General features: G+C 41.3%; 1 pseudogene; it reads left to right on the top strand.

Annotated features, from left to right (window-relative positions):
• The first annotated feature begins 3,397 nt into the window (after nucleotides 1-3,397).
• Nucleotides 3,398-15,350, top strand: LOC115870351 (annotated as a pseudogene).
• The last annotated feature ends 732 nt before the right edge of the window (nucleotides 15,351-16,082 follow it).

Below are 16,082 nucleotides of genomic sequence, written 5' to 3'. Positions count from 1 at the left end.
GGAGAGGGAGGTGAAAAAGGAAAACGAGGAGCTAATTCTAGGAATCCAATCAGAAAGCGAATTTTGAGAATGATGAGGGCAACAAATGTATAAGTGTGCTTTACACAATTGATGTATGTATGGATTGCGATAAGAGTTGTATGAGCCCCAGTAAAATGATTAAAAAAAAAAAAATAAAGAATATGTTTTGAAACTGACTGTGGTAGCAATTGTACCAGACTGTTTGATGTGATTGATGGAATGTTATGATATATGTAAGAGCTCCCAATAAAATATTTTAAAATAAATGAATAAATAAATAAATAAATACAGAGCTATTGTGCAGAAGATTTACCTAACGTAACATGTCTTTTGATGTCTTGACGGCTGCTTCCGTGAGCATTGATTGTGGATCCAAACAAGACAAAATCCTTGAGAACTTCAAAACTTTCTCCACTTATCATGATGCTATCTACTGATCCCATTATGAGGATTTTGGTTTCTTTACACTGACTTGTAATCCATAATGAAGGTTGCAATTATTGCTCTTTATCAGCAAGTGCTTCACATCTTCCTCATTTTCAGCAAGCAAGGTTGTGTCATCTGCATATCACAGGTTATTAATAAGCCTTCCTCCAATCCTGGTCCTGCACTCTTCCTCATAAAATCCAGTTTTTCTGAATATTTGCTATATACAAATTGATTAAGTATGATGAGAGGATACAGCTTTGATGCAAGCATTCTCTGATTTTAACCCATGCAGTAATTTGTTATGATCCATGTAGTTGAATGCCTTGACATAGTCGATAAAACACAAGCAGAAGCATCCTGGTATATTCAGTAAAACACAAGTAAACATCTTTCTGTTATTCTCTACTTTCAGTCAAGATCTACGACATCAGCAATGATGTCCTTTGTTCTGTGTCCTCTTCTGAATCCGACCTGTACCTCTGGCATCTCCCCATCAATATACTGCTGCAACAATTGTTGTATGATCTTAAGCAAAATTTTACTTGTACATATCATTAATGATACTGTTCTATAAGGTGTGCATTTTGTTGAATCACCTTTCTTTGGAATAGGTACAAATTTGGCTCTTTCAGTCAGTTGGCCAAAGAGTTGTCTTTCAAATTCCCTAGCACAGATGAGTGAGTCTTGCAGTGTTTCGTCAGCTTGGTGGAACTTTTCAATTGGTATTCTATCAATTCCTGGAGACTTGCTTTTGGCTAATGCTCTCAGTACCACTGGTTCTTATTCGTATGCCATTTTTAACCTTTGCCTCATAGGGACCAGCCTCGTGCTGATCCCTACACTTGAGTTTGAAAACTCAACCATCACTGAGTTACCAGGTACTCAGCCCTGTGCTAAGTCCTGAGGCCTTCTATTTCAGGGAGCAGACACATACACATCAGTGGAAAGATAACCAACCGTGCCAAAGAGTAGGAGACTGAAAGGAAGACCAATAGAAGAAGAAGACTCTTCATAGTAGGGTGGACATTCACAGGAGAGATGTGTTGAGGGCGGGGGGAGGCATGTTGAGACAGGCAGAGAAGATTAAATACAAAATCCAAGAGCAGGTTCAAGAAAGACACTAAGAACTGCGATGTGCAGATGTAATGTGGCACAATCTATTCATCCAGCTGTGAATAAGGGAATGAGGCTCCATAGGAGAATTTACGTTAGGAAGTCAGAGTTAAATAACTCACTCACAGTGGACACATTATTATTGCATTTTTACTTTACCAAATGCTTTACATATGTGATCCTATTTAATCCTTGCAAGGACTATGCTAAGCTGGTACTATAGGCATTTGGTATTGAGGAAACACACTTAGAGACACAGTTGTGTTTTTCTACATTTAGTCCTTAATTCTGAGAAATGGGCAGGGCTGGCATTACCTCCATTTCAGAAAATAAATCAAGGCTCAGAAAATCCAAGTGATCTATCAAAGTGGCTCTCCATTATCAAAACCGTCACCCCCATTTTCTAAGTATTATTTATAATGCCATTTTTATCATCTTCTTGAAATGAAATAAGATTCATTAAAAAATATAACATCTCATAATTGTCACTTCCCAAAAAATGCCTCTGAAGGTATAAGATGCCTCAGTGTGAAACTCATCCAAAGTCAGAAGTGGAGCCAGGTCTCAGACTGGGGTCTCCGGACTGCCACAGCAAGGCTAGTCTTCTTCTAGGAAAGGCAGCATGCAGGCAAAGGGGAGAGGCACAACAGACGAAGGGTTCCGATGGGGAAGCCTGAGCATCAGCTTGGTCCAGCTTTCCTCTCCTCCCTGTCTGCCAGTGGCCACCAGTCTTTACTTCAAACTCATTCACAGCCTCAATTCTTCCATCTTTAAAACTCATCTTGCTGAAATGGAGATAAAGCTTTCATCTCCCACTCTGTTGTTGTAAAGGTTCCACGTCCCAGTTCTAACAACAACAAAAAACTGTAGGAATTCAAGAAGGACCGCTTATGTTCTTCATCCCTCACTGCCATAGCGTCAATTCCGACTCATAACAACCCGATGGGACTGAATAGAACTGCCCCTTTGGGGTCTCCAAGAAGTCACATCTTTATGGAGGCAGACAGCCTCACCTGTCATCTGTAGAGCAGCTCGTGTGTTTAAACCACTGACCTTGTGGTTAGCAGTTCAGTGCATAGCCCACTGTGCCACCAGGGCTCCTCTTCAGAACAAACTCAAATTCAGTTATAAAACAAAAACTACATTAGTAAAGGCTTAAGTGATAAAGAGGTGGAGACAGGAAGCGCAGAGCAGAAATGGGATCACTGATGACACTTGAAGGGACAGCAGTAGATGAGCTGGAACAAAACCTCTGTGAATCGTTGACCCTCAGACTGGTGATACACTCTGCAAACCTTCACCTAATCTGCAACACAAAGTTTAAAGAGAGAGAAGAGACTTGTTTTTAAAATCTGTGCATGGCTCTGGAGTAAATTTATCTTCCTCTTGGTCTAACGCCTGACAGGACTAACAGCTTGGATCAACCTGGCCAACCAAAACGAAAAAGACGTCCGGAGCTCACAGCCCAGGGGCAGTTTTCGGAGGCTCTGGACTGACAGATGTTACTCACAGTCTCTAGAAGAAAAGCCAAGCATCATTTTCAGTCTTGAGGTTTAATTCTGGTGCGTGAACACCATGTTGGCGTGCTTGCCAACTTTCCACATGACCAAATTAGACAGCAGACTGCATTTCTCTTAGCCATTATTCTTTCAACAGACAGTGGATGGTACGACAAAGCTACCACATGGAAACTATCCATCTCTAACTCGTGACCTTGAGTTCTATCTACTCAGAATCATTCATTCTACACATGTTTACTAAGCATCAGCATTAACCCAAGTACTGTAGGAAGCCCTGTGGGCAACTTAAAGATGTCCAAGACACTCTTGGCTCCATGGGGATTCCACATCTGGTGAAGAAGTCGCCAGGCCTGCAGAGGTACGAGGAGAGTCCGGACAGAGTTTGCCATGTGGTAACCAAACCCAGGAAGTCAAAATCTAAAACAAACGGACTGCCATCAGGATCATTCCAACTCAGAGTGACCCCACATCAGGTTTCTGAGACTGCAAATCTCCACTGGAGCAAACAGCCTTGACTCTGTCTTCTGAGCAGCTGGTAGGGTTGAACTGCCAACCTTGTGGTTATCAGCCCAAAGCCTAAAGCAAAGCACCACAGAGTATGTATAAATAAAATCTACAAGATTAAATTAATTAACCAGTAAAGCCTTTTCAAAAAATTAACAGACAAATCTCTCTCAAGTAACCATGGGTGGAGCAAACGGTTAACACCCGCAGCTTTGAACCAGAGTTTGTGTCCACCGGCAGTGCCTGGTGATCTACTACTGAAACAAACAAAAACCAGTCACTGAGAAAAGCCCTCTGGGGTCACCATGAGTCAAAATCAACTTAACAACTGTGTGTGTGTGTTTTGCTGTTTGTATTTACTGGCTTACAAATACACCTAAAATGGACTAACTTAGCCAAAGGAAGAGAAACTTGATTTCTCAAAAGTCAGCTGAAACCCCCGCAACCAAAACACCAAATAAAGAGAAGCACTATGTGCGGAAGGGAGTTCAAAAAAAGCACTACCAAGCCATAGCAAGGTGCGGTGAAGAAATCAGGGAAAACAGCATCTGGAGTCTTAAAGGCTTGACTCAACACAAGCAGCCATCTAAGTGAGGAGTCAGCTAAGTCCACCCAGACAAAGCACACCAGCCTGTGCAGTGCAAGAATTATAAATAGTAAGATCCAAGCCCAGAACAGGGAACAATATGAGGGCCTAATTTTAAACACTAGGCTTGTGGAATGATATCGGTGATAGTGGTAGCCCAAAATTCATTTGGTAGGGTCCCTCCATGAATTGAGTCCGTGGTGAATCCCCAGTGTTCTAGACTAGGAAGGTGGTAATATCAGACAAAGGGCATTGTAAAGTGAATTTTAGCAGCTGTGCTTAAGCTGGAATGTACCACCTTGTCATTAGCTCTCCTTTTGGGTCCAATGTGACTTTATTCTTATTTTTTAATAGTCTCTTTCTCTTAGATTGAGTCTTTCTCTGTCTTATATGGTCATTGATGCTAGATTCTTTTTTCCTTTTTAGCCCGTGTTTTGTTTGTTTATCTATATATGGAAACCAGGATTTGTCGATTTATGAAGACAGTAGCTGTATTAATTGCTTGGGGGCATCAAAGGGGAAGGTGGAGGAAATAGGGAATCAACAACAATGGGTACAAGAAGGAAGAAAGAGTCCAAAGATGGTTGTAGTGGCAATTGCACAACCCTCCTGATAGGACTGAACTTTTTAATTGGATGATATGTTAATTATAGCTCTATTTTTTTTAAACCACCACCAAGCCTGCTACCTTAGGCATCCACTAACCTACTCCCTGTTACTACTTCATTGTTGTTGTTCGGGGCCCAGGAGTCATTTCCAGCTCATAGTGAACAGAATGAAACACTGCCCAGTCCTGGGCCATGCTCAAAATTATTCTGATGTTTGAGCCCATTGTTGCAGCCACCATGGCAATCTACCTTGTTGAAGATCTTCCTCTTTTTGTTGCCCCACTACTTTGCCAACCATGAGATCCTTCTCCAGGGCAGGCCTCTCTTGACAACATGTCCAAAGTATGCGAGATGGAGTCTCACCATGCTCACTTCTAAGGAGTATCCCAGGTGTACCTTTTCTAAGGTAGTTTTGTTTGCTCTTCTGGCAGTCTACAATACTTCAATATTCGTCTCCAACTCCACAATTCAAACACATCAATTCTTCTTTATTCAAGGTCCAATTTTCTCATGTGTGTAAGGTGAATGAAAAATACCATGGCTCGGGTCAGGTGCATTTTACTCCAAAAAGTGACATCTTTGCTGTTCAACACTTTAAAGAGGTCTTGTGTAGCAAATTTGCCCAACAAAATATGTTTTTCAATCTCTTAACTTCAAAAAAACACATACACAGTTGTTGTTAAATTGCTACTTACTCGTGGTGACCCCATAGGGTTTTTTCAATGACTGATTTTGTTTGTTTGTTTCAATGGGAGATGACCCGGCCCCTCTGGTGGACACGAACTCTGATTCTCAGCTGGGGGTGTTAACCATTTGATACAAGAGGACTGACTGACGATCCCAGCAAAACGAAATCCTTGACAACTTCGATCCTGATGTTGTCAACTTGTCCAGTTGTGAGGATTTGGGTTTTCTTTATGTTGAGTTAGAAAACATAAGTGAGATGGTCCAAAACCACACGTAGTCATCATGAATTAAATGAATCAGCAAAATGTACACATAAATTCTTCTGCTAAACCCCACATCTGAAAAGGGTTTATACTACGTAGGGCACTGTACTGAGTGCTAAAGATGCATGTGAGATAAGGAGGGCACGCCTGGAGGGGATTTCAGACTAAGAATATGTTATTTTCATGTTTAAAGACTCTCTCACTCAAGCTGCATACTTTCTGAATGGGCATCTTGTAAAGATTTGTTTAAACAACACTCCGATCCTGACTGTTGCATCTAGGGAAGTTCTAGATTCTTGTCCTTCTTCCTATTCTCTGGCACAGTTACATATCTATCAACTCTATGAAAATTCAAAACCTCTTATTCATCTGTGAACTATGAAAAGAAGATGATTATGCAATTTGGGAGCCAAATAGTTCATTTTTCCTGAATGAGTTCATGCATATGCTGATTCACAACTATCTCATTTTTTTCCTTGATGGAATATAAAAGATCACTGCAGCTTAATAGTATCTCATACTGTGAAATCATTCACAGCAGAGCTAGACTGCTGAGAACTAAGAGAAAATGCCACATACGACCAAAGACTAAATTATCTACCAAATCAAGTCTTTTGAAAATGAGACACAGTTTACAATGGCACAAGAGCATATCAGAATAAGGAAAGGGCCTAGCAGGGGGGATTAGTTATTCTAATCTAACACAAGAGATTTAAAGTAGCAGAAATTCCTTAGGGGTTTCATTCATAGGGGTTCATTCAATAAATCAACAAATATTTGCTAGGTGCCTACTATGTGTCAGTCATCAGGCCAGGTGACTGCATGCCATTCAACCCCTGCATTCCATTCAGGGCCTTAGTGTCTGCCATGACACTCAAATAAGGTGTGAGAAACGCTGTTGTTGAAGATGCCAAAGGTTCTGTGAGGGCAATAGGATTATAAGATGGCTTGAAAGAATCAAGGGAGACATGCTGCAGAAGCAAAGATTTAGGGCGTGTACTAAAGGTTATACAGAGAAGGCAGAGGCTGGGTCAGCATTCCAGGAACCACAGTCACGAGAGCACAGAGCTCACCTATGCTCTATGCAACGTGAGAGGGCTCGTCTGCCGGTACAAGAAAAACACTTGGGTGCTAGATTCAGGAAGATTCAAATAGACTCTTATTCTACCACTTGTTAATCTTCTCTAGCCTCAATTTCCTCATCTATAAAATGAAGACAGCAATTGTGCCTCTGTGTAAGTGACAAACTGTGATAAGTATGTTAAGAACTCAACAAAACAGGAACATCGAGATATATCATTTTTAAGTATAAAGAAGAGTATAGCAAGAAAAGAAGTGAGAGAAGTACTTGATTCCTTGGTCTCAACTTTCAACCTATAAGCATGTCCAATAAATTATAATGTCTTAGACCCTTAAATTAGTGAGATAGTCTCTTTTCAGCTGTGAATAATGATGCTATTGTTAGATATCATCAAGTTGGCTCACCACAGAACGAAACACTGCACAGTCCGGAGCCACCCTCACAACTGCTCCTATGCTTGAGCCCATTGCTGCAGCCACTGTCACTCCGTCTCATCCAGGGACACCTTCTTCTTCGCTGCCCCTCCACTTTACCAAACATGGGGTCCTTCTCCAGGGGCTGGTCTCTCCTGACAATATGTCCAAAGTATGTAAGACGAAGTCTTGCCATCCTTGCCTCTAAGTAGGACTCTGGCCTTACGTGTTCTAAGACAAATTGGTTTGTCTTATAAGCAGTCCACGGTATTTTCAATATTCTTGCACACCACAATTCAAATGCATCTATTCTTCGATGGTCTTCCTTTTTCAGGGTCCAACTTTCACATGTATATGATGCAATGGAAAATACCATGGCTTGGGTCAGGTGCATCTTAGTCCTCAAAGTAATACCCTTGCTCTTCGACACTCTAAAGAGGTCTTGTGCAGCAGACCGCTGATTAAATCAGCATTGACTGGATCAAAGCAAGACACAACCCCTGACAACTTCAACCTCTTCTCCATGTATCATGCTGTCACCTATTGGTCCAGTTGTGAAGATTTTGGTCTTCCTTACATTGAGTTGTAATCCATACTGAAGGCTATAAACCTTGATCTTCATCCACAAGTGCTTCAATTTCACCCCCTTTTCAGCAAACAAGGTTTGTGTCACCTGCATTACTGCAGGTTGTGCATAAGCCATGTTGCATTTGTCTTCATATAATCCAGCGTCTCTGATGATTTGCTTAGCATACAGATTGAACAAGTATGGTGAGCGGAAACAACCCCGAGGCACACCTTTCCTGATTTTAAACCATGCAGTATTCCCTCGTTCTGCTTACCCAACTGCCTCTTGCTCCATGTACAAGTTCCACATGAGCACAATGAAATGTTCTGGAATTCCCATTCTTCTCAAGGTTATCTATAGTTTATTATGGATTATTATTTTTATTATTATTTTATTAATTTTTTATTTTATTAATATTTTATTAATATTATTATAGTTATTATTATGCCTTAGCATAGTCAATAAAACCTAACTAAACATCTTTTGGTATTTTCTGCGTTGAGCCAAGATCCATTTGACATCAGCAGTGATATCCCTTGTTCCACATCCTCTTCTGAATCTGGCCTGAACTTCTGGTAGTTCCATATCAATGTACTGCTGCAACCATTGTTGGATGATCTTAAACAAAAATTTACTTGTGTGCACTGTCAATGATAATGTTTGAGTATTCTGTTGGGTCACCATTCTTTGGAATAAGCAAAAATCTGGATCTCATGTCAGTTGGCCAGGTAGCTGTTTTCCTGACAGACAAATGAGTGCTTCCAGTGCTTCTTCAGCTTGCTGAAACATTTCAGTTGGTATTCCATCAGTTCCTGGAACCTTGTTTTTGGCTAATGCCTTCAGTGCAGTTTGAACTTCTTCCTTTAGCACCATTGGTTCTTGCTCATAGTTACTTCCTGAAATGGTAGAATGTCGATTCCTGCTGTTTGTACAGTGACTCTTTATTTTTTCCATCTTCTCTTGATGTTTCTTGCATCATTCAATATTTTTCCTATAGAATCTTTCAAAACTACAACTCAAGGCTTGAATTTTTTTCTTGAGTTCTTTTGGTTTCAGATGTGCTGAGAATGTTCTTCCCTTTTGGTTTTCTAATTCTAGGTCCTTGCACATTTTATTATAATATTTGGCTTTGTCATCTGGAGCTGCCCTTTGGAATTTTCTCTTCAGCTCCTTGACTTAATCTACAAATTAAGAAGAGCAAGTTCCAGAGTCTCTTCTGACATCCACTCTGGTCTTTTCTTTCTTTCCTGACTTCTTAATGACCTTTTGCTTTCTTCGTGAATGCTCTTCTTGATGCTCTCCCACGGCTCATCAGGTCTCTGTCATTAGTGTTCAATGCATCAACTCTAATTCTCGAGGTGTTCTTGAAATTCTTGTAGAATAAGCTCAAGGCTGTATTTTGGCTCTTGTAGACTTATTTTCCTTTTTTTCCAGCTTTATCCTGAACTTACCTATGGGCAATTGATGGTATGCTCCACAGTTAGCCTCTGGTCTTGGATTTAGCAGGTGATATTGAGTTTCTCCATCATGTCTTCCCACATGATTCCTGTGTATTCCACTTGGGGAAGTCAATGTGTATAGTCAGTCATCTTTTGTGTTGTTGAAAAAGGGTATTTGCTATGAACAAGTTGGTGGTTTTGAAAAATTCTATCATGTGATCCAGCTTCATTTCTATCACCAAGTCCCTATTTTCCAATTACTATTCGTTCTTTTGTTTCCAAATTTGCATTCCAATCACCAGTAACTATCAATGCATCTTGATTGCATGTTTGATCAATTGCCTGAAGTCGTTGGTAGAATCCTTCAATTTCTTCATCACTAGCTTTTGTGGTTGGTGCATTTGAATAATAGTTGTATTGATTGGATTTCCTTGAAAGTGGATAGATATAATATGATCACGGTTAGCATTGTATTTTGTGATAAATTTAGCAATATCCCTTCTGACAACGAATGCCCTGCCATTCCTCTTGGCTGTGTTATTCCCCGCATAGTAAATCATAAGAGTTTCCAATTGAAAATGGCCAATACCAGTCCATTTCAGCTCACTGGTGCCTAGGATATCAATCTTCATGTGTTCCATTTCATTATTGACCCCTTCGAATTTTCCTAAATTCATATTTTGCAGCTTCCTAGTTTTAATCATTAGATTTTTGCAGTTGTTTCTCTTTAACTTGAGTCATGACCCATCAACAAATGAAGATCCCGAAAGCTCCACTCCCACAACCGTGGTTGACACTCCTCAGTGGACCCTAAGCAACCCATCCTCCAGAATTCTCTCCTGCAATGTTCTGTTTCCTTTGTGTAGGCTTTCAGTATCTGACAGTGCTTCCAGGGTGTTCAACAGCTTCTTCCTCTGAAGCGGGGAGCCGAGTCCTTCCCTGACTGTTCTTAGTCTGGAAGCTCTGCTGAAGCCTGTTCACTTTGAGTAACCTTGCTGGCATCTGAAATACCAGTGACATAGCTCCAGCAACACACAGGCCACCACAGTATGACAAACTGACAGACAAGTGGGAATAACAGACACAAAATAATGAAGTAATTAACTGCTAGTCCTGTAGCTGTCCTCACAAACATTTGATCCCATTGTTGTAGTCCCCGTGTCAATACCTCTCGTTGAAGGTCTTCTTCTTTTCCATGGACAGTCTATTTTATCCTTTTCCATGGATTGGTCCCTCCTGATAAAATGTCCAAAGTGTATTAGACAAAGGTTTACTTCTCAGGAGCATCCTGGCTGGATTTCTTCTGAGATCGATTTGTTCATTCTTCTGGTAGTCTGAAGTCAGTATTCCTCATCAACCCCACAATTCTAAGGCATCAATTCTTTTTTGGTCTTCCTTATTCATTTCCAGTTTTCACATGCTTATGAGGCAAATGAAAATACCTTGGCTTGAGTCAAATGTACCTTGGTCTAAAAAAAAAAAAAGCACCATGGTCCTCAAAGTGATATTTTTGCATTTCAATACTTCAAAGAGAACTTTAGAAAATTTGCCCAAGGCAATGTGTCATTTTCTTCTTTGCTGCTTCCATGGGCATTGACTGTGGATCCAAATAACATGGAATCCTTGTCCTTGGCAAATTCGGTATTTTCTCCATTTGCCATGATGTTGTTTATTGGTCCAGTTGTGAGGAGTTTCGTCTTCTTTATGTTGTGGCATAATCCACACTGAATTGAAGTATACAAATGAGAACATACAAATTTAACTCATATTCATCAGATTTCAATTCTGACACACCTTCTAAAGACAATCTTCTAAGACCCTGGAATAGGTCAGGTCCTCCTGTGATGAAACACCGAAAATATCTGGTACCATTCTTTTGACACTCAGCGTAGTTTAGAATGAAATAGCCTGTCCCATTCGTTGGACTTTAAGTTCTTTGAGGGCAGGGGTGGGCACCAGTGGCTTTTCCCAGCATGCATTCTTCCTTCACTCTTCTTGGGAGATCCACTGCCCTTTGACTACAATGGTGGTCTGTGTCCTAGGTCTGACCATCATATTCCATGCCTGATCACATGATTGGTTCAGAGGGGCATGTGACTCAAGTCAGTGTTTCAGGGTTTTTGTGGGGAGGAGCCCTGATGGTATAGTCGTTATGGGTTGGGCTGATAATCCCTAAGGTCAGCAGTTTGAAGCCACCCGCTGCTCTGTGGGAGAACGACGAGGCTTTCTACTCCTGTAGAGTTGGTCTGGGAAACTCACAGGGGCAGTTCTACTCTGTCTTACAGGGCTGCTGTGTGTCAGCATCAAATCAATAGCAGTGAGTTTGGAGTTTTGTTTTGTCTTGTGATCAGTAGCTGCTCTCTTTTCATTAGGCTGCTACGCAGGCAAAAACTAAGCCTGGAAGCTACTGGAGCCAACTTGCCAGCATGCGTCTTGCTTGAGAGGGAAGGGAAGTCAGTCATGGAACACAGAAGAGGGAGGGGGAAACGGCATGCATCCTAAGAGTTTCTGAGAGCTTGGATCCAACCAGGCCTGACTTTTCAAGAAATGACATTTTGCTTAAGCCAGTGGTGTCCTAGGGAATCCTGGTGATGAGTAGGCTAGCTGTCGGGCTGATAACCACAAGGTCAGCAGTTCAATCCACCAGCTGCTCCAGGATGAGGCTTTCTACTTCTATAAAGAGTTACAATCTCAGAAACTCACAAGAGCAGTTCTACTCTGTCTTATGGGGTCACTGTGAGCAAGGAATCTACTTAAAGGCAGTCAGTTTGGGTTTTCTGGAGTATGAACTGGATTTCTGTCCCTATATGAAGGATGTTGAAAAATATATATTTTATCAATTTTTCCCCTTACCACTATTTCCAATACCTAACATGACACAAGTCAGGCATTTGATCATTTTTTTTCTTACATAAATACATGGGGGGGGGCTAATAAAAGTGAAATATTGGCACGATTTTTAAATTTGTTTATTTTTTATAAAAGTTTTAACTTTTATGAACTAAATGAAGTTAAAGAAAAAACGTTTTGTATTAAAATAAATCCAAATATGAAAGCAAGTGGCCCTATGTAAAATAATTCGAAGACTTACATCCCATCAACATGAATGAAATGCCTTGTAGGCACATTCCTACCTCTTCCCTGTCTCGTCATTTTACATTTGTATTGGTGTGTCCATCACCCCCCATACTGGCCCTGCATTCATTGTCCTGTGTGGTCACCATTAGCCATTTCATGTGGCTACTAAGCACATGAAATGTGACTGATCCAAATTGAGATGTGTTGTAAATGCAAAATACACATTACACATAAGGCATGAGTAAGAACAAATGAATATGAAGGATCTTGTTTAATAGTTTTAATACTGATTACTGTTTTAGAGGACAAAGGAGACCTCCAAATCAGGACAAAGACAAGGCAAAGAGGAAGAAACATCATCTTGGGGCACTGAACTTTGAAAAGGTCCTGGGGGCAGGAGGGGACGGGAATGGTCACAAAAGCACGGCTGGCGGCGATCAACACATCCCACTTAGGGTGGGCTGCAGAAGCAGGCAGGGCCACGCGTGGAACACTTACCCTATGTTCGACTCAAGAGCTTACAGGATTGGCCCACGGCCTTCTGACCAAGGACTCACGACAATGCGATCGCTAGTATGGTGTGGCATGTGGGTTAATGATATTAGGTTGATCAAAATAATTATGAAATTTAAATCCACCGGTTTCGTTAACCCTTTTTAAAATGCAGCTACTGGAACACTCCATGAGTAGTTTACTCTAGTCCCATGGGGCAGTGCTGGTGCGGCCATCACCAGCTGCTTCCTGAGGATTGAGCCTCTGCTGCTATCTTTATCTTGCCAGGACTTAAAATCTTTATGGGAGTAGACAGCTTCATCTTTCTCCATCAGAGCCACTGGTAGGTTCGATCCGCTAACTTTGTGGTTAGCAGCTCAGTGTGCAGCCCCACGCTGCCAACAGGGCCCCAGGAGGTCCATGCGCAGAGCTGCTTTACGTGAATGTCTGATGTTCATGCATGGACAAGGGGATGGCTGCTCTTCTGCCAAATTTTCTGAGTAGAATTTGACCATTTAAACAGAAGATGTGTGGGCAGAGGCTTTGAAAGAAAGACTCATTTGATGTACAAATGCATTTGAAAGTACTATTTTACTTCAGCCATGTTGAATATAAAACTGGGTTTTCCTTTCAAGTTTAAAACTTGAATCCACAAAGGGCATTCACAGACACCTGAACCCTTGCATGGGCTGTGTCCTTGTATGTCACTTAAGTTCTTTTTCCAAAGTCATTTAGGCCTGAATAAACTGTGTGCAGAATAAATGAGATAGCATCAGTGGAGTTTAGCACAGAACTTGCACACAACAGTTTTTCTGCTCTTGTGAGGAGTGGCATGCAGCAACACCCCGAAAGATGGAAGGCAAACATACCCCAGTATGAAGTAGCTCCAGCTCTTCCCTTTGATGCTTGGGAGTCTAGCATTTTCTCTGATCAAGAGGGCATTACATTCACTCCCCCCTTCTTCCCTCCCCATTTCTGGAAATCCCACTGAGCCTCTGCCAATCTCCTGGTTTGCTGGGACCAATTCGACCCCCTGCTGAGAATTTCCCCTTCAGCCGGGTATAGAATGTACATTTTAACAAGAGCCTCAGGTGTTACCAATGCATATCTAAGAATTCTGCAGGAATCACTAGGGATCTCGTTAAAATGTAGATTCTGATTCTGTATACATGAGGTGGGAATGTAAATTCTCAGCAGGGAGTCAAACCAAAATGAATCAGGGTTTCAGCCCTGTTATGCAAGCACTTACCTGTCTTCCAAGGTGTTGCCTGACATGGATCATCAGTCCTGAGCCTAGGTGAGGGCAATTGTGGCAGCTAACAGTGCTAGGGCTGGGCTGTGGGGCATTCTTTTTCCCTCTGCTTTGTGAATAAGTGGACGACAGCTCCAGAGCCACACTGATCAACAGAATGACCAACCGACAAACACATGTGAGAACCACAAGTCTGGGACCCAACATTTGAGAATCTAATTGAGCTCAGGCACAGAGGGAAATAAGGCCCTGGATTTTCCCAAAGTGATTCTGAAGCTCCCCCCATGTTTAAGATTATAGGGGAAATGTTATCCGGCTTTGATTCTAGGATTCTATCATCGTCCTTCCTGGGTTCATACCTGCCTAGTTTAAGATCAACTTCTTAGCAAACTGGTCAGCCAGCTGGTCACATACTTTGGACATGTTCTCAGGAGTGACCAGTCCCTGGAAAAGGACCTGCTTGGCAAAGAAAGAGAGGAAGACCCTCCACAAGATGGCTTAATGCAGTGGCTGCCACAACAGCTCAAACCTAAGGACAATTGTGAGGAGGGCCAGGCTGTACACGGTCCTGAGAATGGGAACCACCTCCAGAGCACTGACAGCAACTGGTCAGAGCTCTAAGCCAGGACTCTGTGCAAAGCTGGCCGGCCTTTGCATGAAGTCAGGGGGGCTGTTCTTCATATGCATACGTCTCTATTCTGTGGTGTTTGGTAACTTTTGAAAAATAAATAAATAGCCTTCCAGGCGTGGGCATGGAAGGAGGCGGCAGCTGTGCCATTCTCAAAGGGGCCAGAGGGCAGGTGAGAGCCTGCTGACAGCCAGAAGGAAACTGAGCGAATCTTCGGTGGTTTGTGATGCTGCTGAAGATTTCATGGAAAAGCCAAAAAAGTTCTGTTTTCACGAAGAAACGAACAATGCTGCCATTATAATGAAGACTCATCAGGAGAAATGCCCGATGGGAGCGGAGGAGGAATGTGAGGGCATTTCACCTGATGAGCTTAAAGATGAACTACCTGAACCATAACTCGGCTTCATTATATACAGTTATAAGTATCAACAGGATGATGGAAGAGTTTCCTATCCTTTGTGCTTTTATTTTGTCCAGTCCTGTTGGATGTGAGCCCGAACAACAGATGATGCATGCTGGGAGTAGGAAGAAGCTAGTCCAAACAGCTGATCTCACCACGGTATCTGAGATAAGAAATACTGAAGACCTAACAGAAGAATGGTTACAGGAGAAACTTGGAATTTTCCACCAATGTGAACTTCCACGTTTCTAAAGTATTTATTTATTAACCTGACCACACATAGTGGAATCAGACACATTTATTCATGACTAAAAATCCACCGATGTACAGTTTGTTTCCTGCCATAGAGTAAAATCTTCATTTGTGCAAAGTGTGAATAAAGAGGAAATTATCTTCATAGTAATGAAACTTTACTATAAAGCATTTCCTTATATTTGTAATTGTTAGGTGGATACTTCTCTCCAGGGACTTTTTGCACTCTTGTGACTAATTTCTAAATGTATGGTTCAGAATTTGTTACTGTTTACACACATCACTAGAAAGGGGATATTTCTAGATTGTGAAAGACAACAGCTGCCTCCTTTGACAAATACTGGATGTTAGCAGTTCAGATATTGAAACAGTATCATTTGTCATGCTTTGGATTTAATTTGGGGTTAAAGATTTGAGTAACCTAATCTTGAACCATGGATGTACTATGGTTTAACCTACGGTACAAGCACATTAAAAAAAAAAAGAATTCCATGACTTCTTTAATTTCCTATATTTTAAAAATCAAGTCTAGAAGTTATGTTCATCAATCATTCTTAAAAGTCTGGAAATTAGATTTTATGATAAAATGATGACAAGGACTATTAGACTTTCTTATGGAAAGTAGTGTCTTAAGTTTAACATTGGTGGGTTATACAGAATCAGGGCTTAATTTCTGATGATGTCAGTTTTAAATCATTTTGAACCTAAGTTAGTACATTTCATTTACAAAGCATCTCTTAATGTTGTC

Source organism: Echinops telfairi, unplaced genomic scaffold, assembly GCF_000313985.2.
Source record: "Echinops telfairi isolate 266 unplaced genomic scaffold, ASM31398v2 ScPeMD7_2;HRSCAF=8, whole genome shotgun sequence".
In the NCBI taxonomy this organism is placed as follows: domain Eukaryota; kingdom Metazoa; phylum Chordata; class Mammalia; order Afrosoricida; family Tenrecidae; genus Echinops; species Echinops telfairi.
The sequence above is the reverse complement of the archived record's forward strand: the minus strand, read 5'-3'. Positions and strand labels throughout refer to the sequence as shown.